Source organism: Palaemon carinicauda, chromosome 4 (assembly GCF_036898095.1).
Source record: "Palaemon carinicauda isolate YSFRI2023 chromosome 4, ASM3689809v2, whole genome shotgun sequence".
NCBI classification, from domain to species: domain Eukaryota; kingdom Metazoa; phylum Arthropoda; class Malacostraca; order Decapoda; family Palaemonidae; genus Palaemon; species Palaemon carinicauda.
The window spans coordinates 167,442,763-167,457,276 of record NC_090728.1 but is presented as its reverse complement, the minus strand read 5'-3'; the positions used below and the strand labels follow the sequence as shown (position 1 = coordinate 167,457,276).

General features: G+C 40.5%; 1 pseudogene; it reads left to right on the top strand.

The window, feature by feature from the left end:
• LOC137640176 (methionine-R-sulfoxide reductase B1-like) overlaps positions 1-14,514 on the top strand; it is a 72,306-nt pseudogene that overhangs the window by 37,674 nt on the left and 20,118 nt on the right.

Sequence of the window (14,514 nt, the reverse complement as noted above, 5' to 3'; positions counted from 1 at the left end):
AGACAACATGTCTGTTGCTGTTCTGTTCCTTTGTGTGTGTGGATGTACAACGATGACGTTTGAAGAAGAGTGGGAAGGGGAAGGACACTGCCCTTCGTTTTTCCGTCAGTGTCTGCCAATCCTGGAAGTCGCTAATGCCATATCGCCTGCTTGTGCTATTGTGGTCTCTTTCCTCTTGAGAGCATCGTCATCATCCTGCACTACTCTGGAGAATACAAACTCCAAGTTTTCCCTTCACACCTGCTACATCTTTGCTGCAGCATCTAAGGAAGAACGAGTAGAAAATGTCATCGAGATGACTAGGAAGTTCGATTGATAAGAGTCACTTACTAGCAACTCCTACTATTTCTCTCCTTGTAGGAAAGACTGTGGTACTAGGAACCTCCCTTCTTTAGTGAGTGCCGAGAGTTGTCTTATAGGGGGAAGACACATCAACGCACTCAACAACAGGGAGATGTCTGGGTATTCAGTAGGCGTGTTCTCACCTTTTACCTGTGGTTGGTCTTTTGCCAGGAGGAGTGATAGCAGAGAGTTGTCCCATAGTGGGAAGAAAAATCAATTCTTGATTTACTGGACTACAGCTGGACATAGCGTGCAGAGTTACTATCGGGTTAATCAACCTGATCCCAACTTAACTAACTGGGCCCAAGGAGTAATATGATAAGTAAGCTCTAGCCTTTGTTTTGGTTCTTGGCGGGGGACCCAATAGGCAATGTGTACTTCAGGTAAGATTTATTTTCCAGTTTCAGTGCATTGAATTACAAAATTTCATCTCATTGACTGGAAAAATGAGGATCATGATGTAATTATGAAAAGCAAACCATAGAAAAATTATTTTGTAAAGAAAATAGCAGAAAAAACTAGACAGTATCCTCCTACACATAAGTAAATTGTGGACAAAAATGTAAAGACAAAAATGTAAAGAAATTAAGGTTGAGTTGAAATACAGCTTGAATGTAGACAAGATGCAATTGCACAAGTACTGTATGGTTGTAAGAACACATACTGTAGTGTATGCCTGTGTCACCGAGGCTATTTTCAAGCACTCTTGGTGGAATGAAAGGTGTGCCATTTTTTTGTCACTCACTAACTGGTCAAGCTTACTATACTTAAGATAACACTTCTGGAAGAAAATAAACAGTACAACATTGATAAGCAAGTTTTGTGGTAGTCCTACAATACAATTATACACATCAGACTAAACATCAGCTGGTGGTTCTTCTTCACATAAAGGAGTTTACCTGGGTCTGTAAATGGATTCCACCTTCTTCCTTTGTAGTAGATTAACAAAGGTTTGCCATATTGTCTCCCTTCAAGGGTGATAACATGGTACCACGTAAAAATCTGAGAAATACAGTATGTCTTTCGTGGTTAGTTCTTTCAGGCATTTAATTTGCACAGTCCATCAATGCAGTCCCTGTCATTTTTCTTGCTCCGTGAGATTTATGTCCTCTAGTCTTTCGCAGATAACAGTTTGGCTACATGTGAGTACTTTTACCAGTCCCAGAAATTTTTGCAGTTCACACATAATGGTAGGTTTGGGGAAGTCCTCCACTGTCTTGATGTACTGCACTTTGGTAGATTATGCATACTAGAAACTCCAACCAGTTGTCCAAGATATTTAACATCTGCCTGAACCCAAGAACACTTCACAAGTTTTATCTTGATCCCGTGCTTCTGGAGAGTAGCCAAACCTCTTCTACCAGTTTCAGGTTTTCCTCAAAAGAAGTCCCAAGGATCAAGATGACATTGATGTAAACAATTACATTGGTCTTTGGGAACACCTGCAGGATACTCTGCATTTCTCTCTGAAACACTGCAGGTTCATTCATCAGTCCAAGGGATAAACATATGAACTGCCAATGTCCAAAGGTTGTAGAGAAAGCTATGTTCTCTTTATTGTCCTCCGCTAAGGGTAGCTGATGGTATCCACTAACAGGATTAAGGGTTGTGAAATACTCGACTACATATAGTCCAAATACAGAATTTATCATGTTTGACATCAGAAACTAATCATAGACTGTCACTTTATTCAATTTATTGAAGTCCACACCGACAATCGTATACTGTTGTCCTTCTTGCAGACTGGAACAATGGGCAAAGACGAAGGAGAGATGCTGGGTTCAATAATACCCAGTTCATGCAACTCCAGGCACTGTTCCACAATGGTGTTGGCAATTGGTTAAGCAAACCGCCGGACACTGATAAATTGAGATGCCTCGTCATACATGTGGTAAGGTATTGTTGTCCTTGCTCACTCCCATAATACAATGATGGCTAAGCATCTGACAAAACTGGTTCTGAGAAGAATCCAGTTCATCTGAGGTAGACAGTCTATCTATCTCTTCCACAACGCCTGATTCAGGTGTCAGATTGCACTCCTGCAATATCAAGCAGGATGAAGGAGCATATATTTCTGCCATGGTGAATACCTTCCCCAAGAGATCACCCTTCTTGATCTTAGCATTTCCTTCCGGGAGACCCTTGACTAAAATTGAGGCTTTGCCGTCTTCTAGTTCTAGGATGCCAGGTATCGCTGTAGCTTTTTCTCACCATCCGTCGTTAGCGATCACATTAACGATTTTTATTGCGGTTCCAGGTTAGTGTAGCTAGGAAAAATACAAATTACTTTTGAATTTTTTTCTTTATATTTTTATGTAATTTATTTTAATCTAGACCTCCCTTTTATTTATAGAAATTCATACAGTGGATGTAAGAGTTATACTGTATCATTGTGACTTTTTCTGAATTCCAAGACTTTGTTCATAACAATGCTAATTCTGCATGAGCCTTATTTTTTTCACTTTTTATTTGGAATTTAAATTTTTGATTTGCAGTTTATTCCATGCAAGCTTTACAGGGGCTGATCCTTAATAGATGAGGTTTTATATGATTTACCAGAATACTTTGGATTTTTAATATGTGCAGAAATTGATTTAATAGAAAAAAGTAAGATAGCTCATTTAATTCAAGAGTAGTCAAATTATTGTCAGAAATGTCGGAAAAGTAGTTTTAGCCGAGGCCAGTAATAAGATACAAACAGGTTAATTAAAGTGATGATTTGATCTTCCTAGTATTTTAATTTTTCATTGTCTCTGACACATCCTTGAAGTCTTTAAAACACTCGTGGATTACTGTAATTATTGATCATAGAAAAGTTTAACATGACCAATGATTACATTACTAAAGTCTGTTCAACCTTCTAGGATCGTTGTAGTGTGGCCGGTACAGATATCATATGTTATGGTAGCCATATTAGCATTATGGAGAGTATTGAAATAGTTTCATTTCTTGAAATGTAGAACTGTTTTCAGCAGATATTTTGAATATATATTTCATCCATTATTGGTTAAAACCTAAGTTTCATTAATGAAAATAATGATGGGGCATATTTTTGCCTGGCATTACCTTATGAGTGTACTGTAGTATCCTATGCTTTATATTGGGATTTAAAAGGTCCGTCAATGTCTTCAAAGGCCACACAAGTGACTCCCAACTTTCTTCAAAGCTTATGCACACACATACAAAACTTTACTGATATATCATTTAATTTATAAAGTATCAAGACCAGTTATTAGTAAACCATGCTTATATTAATACCTACAAATGCATTTTTTGGACAAAAATCATTGGTTTTATGAAGTCGTCATCGTCAGGAGTCGAGATAAATTATATAGAAGTACTGTATATGAATTCATCTATGGCAATATCTTTCTTTGCCTCTTCATGTTGCAAAGCCTTAGCATGTTTAACAGCTTTATTCAAATCTTCTACCATTATCGTGTTCAGTGATTCCTGGCGTAGTCCCTTCTAAGTCTGTCATAATAAATAATTTTACGAAAGCCACTCCAGAACGAGTTAATTTCGTGTTGTGAGGCATTAGTGTGTGTATATATATATATATATATATATATATATATTATATATATATATATATATATATATATATATATATGTATACATACATACATACATACATACAGTAATGCCTCATAACACAAAATTGATTTGTTCTAGGGTGGCTTTCGTAAAGTGATTTTTAAGTGTTGTGAGTCACATTTTACATGTAAATTGCCTAATTCGTTCCAAACCCTACAAAACACCACATTAGATTTTATAATGAAGGCACAGTATAACCACAATGAAATACTGTACAGCCAAATACATTTGAACCATTCAGTATACCCAAACTAATTGTTAAAACCTGTAAATTAAGTAGTTATTAGAACATAATGTAATAATAAATGGTAAATAATACAATAAATACAGTACAATACTGTACATATACAGCTATAGTAACATATATAGTACCATTTGTACTGTACTATTATAATTACCCCTACTATAGACTACAGCTACATTTTCTATTAAGTAAACCAATTTTCTTCAACCTTTTTTGATGGGTGATTATTTTATTCTTAGCCTGGCCAGCAAATCTTTTATTAAAATGAATTTTTTTTGCAAAGTGAGTCATAGAAATATTAGCATCTCGTTTCGCAGCGTGAACATTTTGTAAGCAGATTCTTTCATGAAGAGTTGTATGACTGTATATATATATATATATATATATATATATATATATATATATATATGTATGTGTATATATATATATATATATATATATATGTATGTATATATATATATATACACAAGACTATAGGATTGTATCATATTTATAAAAAATAGGTAGCTTGTATTATACATACCAATTAAATTTTGTTTGCTTGTTATTCTGATTCATTGTTTTTGTGTGGTCCTAATTGCATTATTTTAGATATAGCTAGAGAACTATTAAAAATCTATTGAATTGCTTGCTCTCACCAGATACTTTCTGGATTATGTTTTTTTATAACTAAATGACATTTGCATGTGTTTTGCTTCAATTCAATAGCACAAGTTTGTACCCCAAGAAGGTAGGATGATACTTGTAGTGAGGATATTGGGCATTTTGTATTTCAACTTCTCAAGTCATTCCAGGTCTGTATGCGTGTGTAGAGTGCAATAACCCGTTGTTCTCTAGTCGTGCTAAATATGAACACAATACACCTTGGCCAGCATTTACTCAGACAATCAGTGCTTCCTCTGTACTGAAAGTGCCTGAAGATGGACGACCTGGTGCTTTGAAAGTAAGGTTTTGCCTCTTTTTGATATACAGTAGTTGTATAATTTGCTAGGTGTAGGTAAGTACAGTATTAATAAACATTACCTTAGGATAATCTTGCTAAATTATCCAGGTAAGTTTTATTAGCATTAATTTTAGAATGAAAATTCCATTTTACACATATTTATGACTGAAGGTAAAATTTGAATAATCAGTATTTATTATTTTTCAAAGATACTTTTTAATCCAACCTTAAGTTTCTTTCATTGTCTGTACCATAGAGTTTTAATTAATTGAATTTGATAAAAAATTTGTACTTCACTTTATGCTATGCATATCAGTAATATATTAATGCTTTTATCTTTGGTTCATATAGCTCCAAGGTTAGAGAATTGATAATAAATTGTATTATGAAATTTAGACCAAAGGCTAGGTCAGAGGTCACTAACCTTTTTAGCCTAGAAGAGCCATTTGTTTGAAGAATTATAAAACTTTAGTAGTGTCAGAGCTGCAATGGCAAAATTCTATTTGAGTTTTAAAACCAACATTTGCATACTTCAGACATAACACAGTACTTACATTCACAAAGAAAAATAGAAAATACATTCTTTCGAACATTATACAGGTACTTCCATTTAAATGGCATCAATCATAATAAGAAAATCTAATAAATCTAATAAATCTGTGGACTTCTGATCATCAAAAGCCTCTTTTACCAGTTTGTCACAAACAGTACATACCTCTGGGTCCTAATACTTCAGAGATCCCTTCGTAATTGCGCAGCATGCATGGGTCCTGCACATATCATTGCCACAGAAGCTCTTACTGCGGACCTTGCAGAAATGATTCCCGCATTTGGGATGCTCCTCCTGTAAAGAAAGAAAAGCATATAAGTATTCGGTGAAAATCTCAGATTTCATCATACAGATTTGTAAAAATTTTATTTAGCTTAGGATAGAGTAAGCTAGAAAAAAAAAAGGGAAAGACACCCACATGTGCCTCCTGTCCAGCCCATTGCTATGACTTCCTCCAATATTGACCGTTAAATTCTTGACGAATTATATGGGAAGATAATATCCTTGGATATGAAGTGTAAACTTAACACTGTCTTCCAGGTTCAATATTGGAGATTATTGAATAGTGGATATCATCCATTAATTAAGCAGAGAGAATCGCTCTCTAGATGTGGTGGTCTCACAATAGGCTGCCCATGAAGCACCTAGTAGGTCAGAAAAATTTGTATAGGCTATAGTACAGACCCTTGCCGTCAGTACTGTGTGCCTGCCGTCATTGCCCTGGGCTTTTTAAGGTATGTACTGCCTTCAAGATAAGGGGCGGCGGGTCGCCGGCTGTTGCTCCGCTGCCGGCAGCCGGAGGGTCCCTCTATCAAGGTGGACCCGCCGGCAGCCGGCGGAAAATGTCTGCAGACTTTGGATGACCGGCCGCCGGCAGTCAACATAGTTGCTGGCGGCCGGGCAGAGTGCATGCCTGTAGCCGTTGGGTCGCCGATCAACGGTGCCCCATGGCAAGCGGCGGCAGAGCAAACTGACGACGGACAGACGTCCGAGATGGCTGCCGGCAGCTGCAAGGTGCCGACAGTCGGCCTAGGGTTGATGAAAGATGAAGAAAAAGCGTGGATGGGGGGGAAAGCAAAGGCTCAGCCTTGCAGACCTTCATCCAGAATGAGGGTTCATATGGAAGAGGGAATTATATTCGGGCTTCCATCCAACCATAGCCCATCCATATTGGTAGTAGGGTCATGGAAGGCAGTCCAAGGGAGAACTGAAGAACACACTAAGAAAAGGGGGAGGATCCCAGCCGGCTTGGCTGGCGGCAGACAGGGAACCTCAAACCAATTCCGCAAACTACCCATAGGGTCGATTGTAGAATGATGGCCAGGATGTGTGTGGGCTAGGCCAACACCAAAGGACACCAGGGGAGGGGCAAGGGTCCTGTAGGTGAGGTAACACCTAGAAGGCACTACCTAACCTAAGAGATTCTGATCCGTTGTAAAGACAACCTTAACGGCCAGGGAATTCAGTTCCCCAGGTTGGGTTAGTCTGATAAGTGAGAAGGCGGCACACAGGCCGCTGTCTCAAGGGGGGAACAGAATCTAGTGCCGGAGGCCCTAGGCAAGGGAAGAATTCAATTCTTCGGCTTAGGACTTGTCGGCACAGGACTGTCTGCTAGGCCATGGGAAGGAGGAATTATCATATAACGCCTCCAGGGTATGGCCTATGGAGGTCTAGCCTCCTGCATGGGCAACCTAACCTGACTTAGGAAATCATTTCACCAAGACGGACGGTTGTCAATGACAGACATTCTACTCTGATGTCCCGTTCTAAGCTCAAAACCGACTCAGTGGTTGAGAGAAAGAAACGGGCACACTCCAGTAAAGATTTGCCAGAACACAGTTCAAGGCAAAGCCAACTGGAGTTAGCCTAGGCTAGTCAGAGGGAAGAGGAATTGCTCTTAAATCTTGCAAGGAGATTGGTATCGACTTAGAAGGTATAGGAGGTGTCAGTCTCCACTTAAAAGACGATACAAGAGCAATTGGGGGAATGTAAGAAAGTATACTAAAGCCCCTAGGCTGGTAGCTTAGGCGCAGATGAGAAACGGTCACCGAAACTCTCTCGTATACTATCTTGGAAGAGGAAAATTTATGATACATTCGTTGGTGTGTTTACATTTGTCTATACAAATAAATACATAAAATGTATCTGCGTCTTATTCGCCCTGCATGAAATCGAATAAATGTTCCACAGCCTTTTATTTTTCCTAAAAATAAATATACTTGTCAGTATACCTCTGTAAGAACAACCTGGTAATCGCTAAAAAGTTCCACCTAGTTCCTACAAAATACAACTTTGACGCCTTATAGTCGGTATCGACAATTTCCCTGCAGAGGGCAGGAAGTCCTAAGTTAGTTCCAAACTTAGTGGATATGACAAATAACGGTAATGTCATATATATTAGGTCTGGAAGACCATATATGGAACTTAGTCAAAGTAAAGGCACTTATACAAACCCACAGATATAGTACTTTCAAGTAATTCTCTGGTAAACTTCCATCAGGACGACATGGCTGAGCCCAAAAAACGGATTTTGAGCAAAGCGAAAAATCTATTTTTGGGTGATATGGCCATGTCGTCCTGATGGACCCTCCCGCCTTTCTAAAAAGGAGTATACAACTATGTAACAAAAGTCCCCACCCTAAACTACTCTTATCTGCGGCTATCTATGCTTAATTGCAACTAGGAATAGTACGCTGTCGTGGTAGTACTGGGAGGGGATCCACCGGGTAATCTTGATAACGGCTCCTCTTCAATTTCACCACTCTTCCCCCTCAAAGCGAAAACTCTCTTTGGGGTGAAGATTGCTATGTGTCGTATCAAGAAATATGTCCCCTGATATTATGCGATATCCTTTAGAGTTATATTAAGGATACTCGCGCCAGGAGTTAGAATTCTGGAGACCTGTGGTCAATTCTCTGGGAGTATCACTGTAGCCAAATATCCCTTAGAAAGCTACCTAAAGGAACCTTCTATCAGGACGACATGGCTATATCACCCAAAAATAGATTTTTTGCTTTGCTCAAAATCCGTTTTTTAAGACCATTGGTTACCCGAAATTACGGTGAGGCACCAACTGCAAACCCTTACGAGGCCTACTTCAGGGAAGATCGATAGGATACTACCTTTTGTGAAGAAAAATGCCGTTTCTAATCCACATCCCTGTCAGGACTCAAGATTGTGGCAGAAAAATTAGGCTATGGAAGTATGGGTCCTCTCTAACATATTGAAGGGAAGTGATCTCCAACCGATTACGGCCAGATGTCTAACTATAAGCCGGCACCTTTTCTGTCTCAGAAAGAATGATCATCCCCAAAACCAGATTTTGGATGACAACCTTTTTCTCTGGGAAAATATTACTCGTCCTGAGAAGCGATGTTTCCGCTAGATATATAAGTATCCTTGATGCGAGTGGTGTTTAGTGTTAGAAGACTATAAGTATGCACAACCCCTCCCCAGTCAGAAGAAACTTGGCTTACCATATCCCTTTAGGGGACATGACGTCTTGAGAGGAAAGCACAACTGTGAGGTCGAAAGTTGCCTTCCTGTTTTTTCCCGTCCATCAGTTAAACAGGACTTCAGTACTGTACTTCCTTCCGAGTCTAGAGGGGCTACAAATCCTCTCTGAAAAAGATAAGGAAAAATCACTCATGGATAAAGATTTTTAGAGCTGTAAAATTGTCTTTACCTCTGTCAGGAAGCCTGACAAGGAGGTTTATGAAGAGACCTAGTCCAGATACTTTCCCCGCAGAGCCAAGTCATAACCGAGTAGGAGCGGTCTTGACTACCTATGAGTACTAACCAGGTATGACCAAGGGAGTTATGCCTTTTATACCTCTTAACCAAGCTTGGCCTTGAATGCTTTTCCATGTCATGAATCATTTAACTTTGCCAGAATACCAGAATGCTTGTTAGCCACCATTTTCAACCAATACTATGATAATATGATAATGGCCAACGTCCTCCTGCCTTACCTCCGGAATATAAGATCAGGAGATCCAAGGGAGTCTGATGGAAATCACAACTTATGTACAAGAAACGGTCAAGGAGGCTGGAACTAATCACAGTGAACCTGAGGAGACCACCGAAATAAATAAAGAGAGCTGCACGCACTCTTAGACTAGTCACAATGAATTTGCATGACATGTCACATAGAATTCTAACTGACGTCTTCCCTGGGAAGAGTTAGTCAGCAAACGATGACTGTTCCAATCAAAGTAGAACCCTTACTAGGGATTATTACAGAGTTCTAGATCTTTAAGCAGCCCCTTATTTGAGATACTAAAGTTCTCCTCCCTGAAAAAACTATCGATGCCCTCGATACTAAGGTTTATGGAGGACGGAACTGTCTCATGGGAGTAACCCCCCTACTATTGAGTCAGGAAGAAAGGTTTTTTTCTATTATTGTCTCCTAAGATTACCCTCACAATCCCAGATAGAAGAGCTTAAGTCAAGGAACTAACTACCATTTCCTTTTACTTTATTGAACTACCAGCCAAGTAAACAAGCTTAATTGCAGGGTCCTCTTTTCCGTGAAACCTAGTTCAGAAAATGCTACATTTTCTTTGGTTATCTTTTTCTCATTTTGATGACACCCGGTCTGGTGAATTTCTCTTGGACTTTTCATGAGTCTGCCTCTCAAAAAGTCCATGGACGAACAGTGCTCCAACCCCTCTGTCGAAGAATACCAAGTATGTTACGCTGTTGACGTCCTCATATCAAAACGGAAATTCTTCCAGAACATGGATACCCTGTTGGTTAAGGCCTAACATGAAACTCACTACTATATATTCAGGGTAAGAGTCCCCAGGGACCCCCACTCAATAACATGACATCAGAAAATCTGCCACCTTTTCCTGTCTCTGCTTGAATGAATAATCCAGACTCCAGTTAGAAAAGATCTCAGGTTAACTCTTTCATGATATTGTCTCTCAAGGAAGTTCTTGATGACAGAACCGACTAGTTACTCTGCCCCGTAGAGCAGTGCAAGTTTCTGATAGAACAAATACTGTAGCTGGGACATATTGCTCCCTTGTTTGTTCACGAGCTCTACCCTCTCCGGAAGAAAGTGGTCAGAAGAATCTATGCTTTCTCGGGAAGTATTGCTAGGGACCACCTCTCAAGCATATGATCTAGATGGGCTTGCCGCAACCTTAGCGTTCCGCAAAACCACTCGATAATACTGTACTAGTCACAAAGACCACTTTATTCACTTATCATGGTTGCTCCAAAAGAATGTGTTCTGAAGAACCATCTCTCTTTGATGGAGAGAAATTGTCATAAGAACATATACATCGTCAGGGAAATCGTTGCTAGGTCCCCCCCTCGAGCATACGATACATGTGGGTTTGCTGCAACCTCAGCGTTCCGCGAAACCAAACATTAATACAAGTCCTCAAGCTGGTGGATGGAAGGGATAACCCACCTTCAAACATTTACCTTAAAGATGGCACATTCAAGCCTTTGGATATCCTTTCACTAGGCATTGTGGTGGCAGCACAACTATGACCTAACTGTTGACTCTCACATTATTTTACTACTGTAGAAGGAACTCTGAGGCGGATAATGATCTTAATTGGACTTGAAGCCTGTCTGGGGTTTTTCACCCTGATGCAAGTAAGTGTGCCTCAATTTCTTTAGTATTTGATGATATACTCAATAATTGCCCCTTTTATTATGTAACGCTTGATGTCCATACCACTTCACCCCTGGCGAGGATTACCTGTTTGGGACCTGAACAAATAGCATTGCGTCTTTATGAGCTGGCTACTCCTTTCCCTGTCGGTTCAATTAGATTACTTACTATTATTAATAGCAATTGTATCAGAGAGGCATTTAACTCAAAAATTGGAAGTTTGTCCTTGCCTCTTTACAAGCCAGCTACATTTTCCTCGACGTTTCATTTTGATCTCATGCTATTACTTATAGTACTTAGATCTTCTAGATGGGAAGGGTTTACCTTCCAACTTCAAGGAGACTTCATCCCTCCTAAGGAAGACTCCCCATTAAATGACTGAAGTTTATATTCGCATAAGAATGAACTACAAATTTTATATAATTTGTATTTATCCTAGCTATACCAACCTAAGTCATTTACCGAAGGTCCCGTCTCAAACGGCCCCGCAAGTCTTGGACCAGGTGATCGTTGTGAAGAGACACTGTGAGCAAGCTCCTTCTTGCTCCTTGCGCAATGCACTGTGTTTACCAGCAACAAAGCATGACGCAGTCAACCAAAATGTTGATTGGCCGGCCGTAGAAAACACGATTAGTAGTTACCCCATATAAATGAATCGGGTTTTTATAGCTACGAAAAATACAAATTAGTATGTAAAATTTGTAGTTTGTTCCGTAATTAAAATACAACCCAACGCTATTTATGAGGGGTATTACGTGAAAGACGAGCCATTAGACTTTAAGCGAGGGTTAACCACCCACACCACTAGTTAGCGGGCGGGATTTAGTAGCTACCCCTCTCACTCATACCTCGGCTATGAACCTCGCTTTACTGTACTTTTGGCTCTGGGTCTCTCTCCCCTCTCCAACTTTCTGGCTATTTGGCTTTTTTTGCTTATTCTTGTGTTTTCTTTTATATGTATTTTAAGATTTTCTTTACCGTAAATGTTGCTGTTTGTGTGACAGCATAGTGTGGCAGGTTCTCAAGGGCAGGGAAACTTTGCTTACGATCTCCCCCTTGAACGACGGATAACCCGTAGGGTGGGGGCCTTCTGAGTGACTCTGTTACTGCCACCACAGGGGAGTCATTATTCTTTTGATACCCCTCCATTTGGATTTTAACGTTGCCCTCCCCCCTACATGTTCTTGAAGGAAATCTGCTTGCGGCCTTCACAGAGCTTGAATTTGGTCTTGCTCTTTCTTATTGACAACGTCGCTTACTTTACATGGGCGTCCGGCAGATCCTCTACGGAGTGAACACCTTTCCCGTTCATAGGTTAGGTTGCGCTTCCGAATGGTTTTCTTCATTTGGCCATTCTTGCCGGCAGAGGGTGCGCATGACCTTTAGCTTGTCCGCTCCCCCTCAGGAAACCCCTTTCCCGCCGGAGGGTTGAGTGGTTCTCGCGAGTAGCGATACCTATCCGGAGACCTTCCAGAGATCTTTCTACTGAGCAGTCTACCCTGCGGAGGATCTTCATTGTCGAGCTTGTGATCCTCCTCGTCACCTCAGACATGCTCTTTCACGTTTGGCAAAGAGATTTCTGATTGTCTCGTCAACATCTGCCGAACGATCCCTTTCGGAGGATCATCAACGACCTCGCTGTTTGCCCACTCCTCAACTATTGCCTTCGCCAAGATATCGTCAGCCTGACGAGAGTTGTCAGACTCGCCGTCACATTACCTGCTAGTTCCCAACCTTTGCATGTCTCACCAGACTCTCTTTGGACTCACTGTTCGCCAGCCTTGCGGCGTTTGCCTGTCCAACGCCTATCTCCGACCTCTTGCCATCAAACTGTTGTTCATGGCTCGCCATAACCCATCGAATCTTTGGATTCCCGACCTCCCAAGTAGAATTGAAGGAGCTGGTTTCGAGAGTCTCTCTTTGGAGAGTACCATCATCTAGATGACATAGACCGTCTTCTCACCTCTCTCTTAGGCTTATGCCACTTTGGTAGCCCTCCCACGTAGAGTTGAAGGAGTTTAACACAGATTTCCTTCTGGAAACCTAATCCAGCACTTTCCGTCGACGACTGGAGTAATGCACGAGGACTAACCTTGGCACTTAATACTCCTCTCATCTTCTGGGTTTGGTTTGTTTCTCACAAACAGGGTTTCTTCGGTTCCTGAAGTTTTAAACACCTGGGAACTTTGAAGAACCAGCATTCATGCTGCCAGGTTTCTTCATTGAATCCGGCACGTTCGCGGATGTTCATCCCTCATGAACGTATGCTCCTCACCTACACTTCGGTCCTACTACAGAATGGCTTACGTGCCATGTGCTTCAAGGACCAGGTTGCTAGTTCGGCTGCTATCACCTCCCTTGTTTCACGTATAGTATAGGACTACCTCGCGACCGTTTTGCATAGATAAGAACTGGCAAATCGGATCTCGGCCACAGTTGTGGGAGCAGATCCCTTTAATCTGTTCCTCCCCCTGCATCAGGAGGCACAACCCCATGGGGTTATCACCCCTCCTCGTTCTCTCTTTCTTAGAAAATTAAATTTTGTGCTGTCTAATATGACAGCTATGGCAACTTAGTTGCTAGAATTGCGGTCAACCCTGGGATGGGTGACCCACTAGAACACCAAAGGTTGTCGGCATCTTTTGCACTGCTGGTCTCCGTCAGCCTATACGCCCTCGTACCTTCGTGTAAGCACCTTCAGCCTCCATCTGCAAAATCCTTTCATGAAGAGACATACAGTATTTGCCCAACTCTCTATGAGACTTAGTCTTGTTCGTGAACTCGGCGACTGTTTAGTACCTCTAACAGTAAGACATTTGTTGATCGAATGCCCCAATTATAACAACTTGCGGAATAGATATTTGTTTGAGGCTCGAGGTGAGGGTGGCAGGTTCATCCTTGCCAAGATTCTTGGAAATGATGTGTCCTACCATGCAAGTGGAATTTTTAGATTTATTTCAGAAGCAGGTCTTCTGAAAAATATTTAACTTTTATGACATTCAATTTTTATGATTTTAATTGAATGCTCTTTAATTTTTTATTTTATTTTATTTTTTATTTTTGTATACATAAATTAAATGTTACCAGCGTCAATGACCTTAGATGTCAGGATGCCTGAAAACTTTAAATCATTCATTCATTCATTCGTGAACTCGGACAATGACTCTTCCGTAACCAGAGTTGTTCAAAGCTCTCTCTTTAACCAG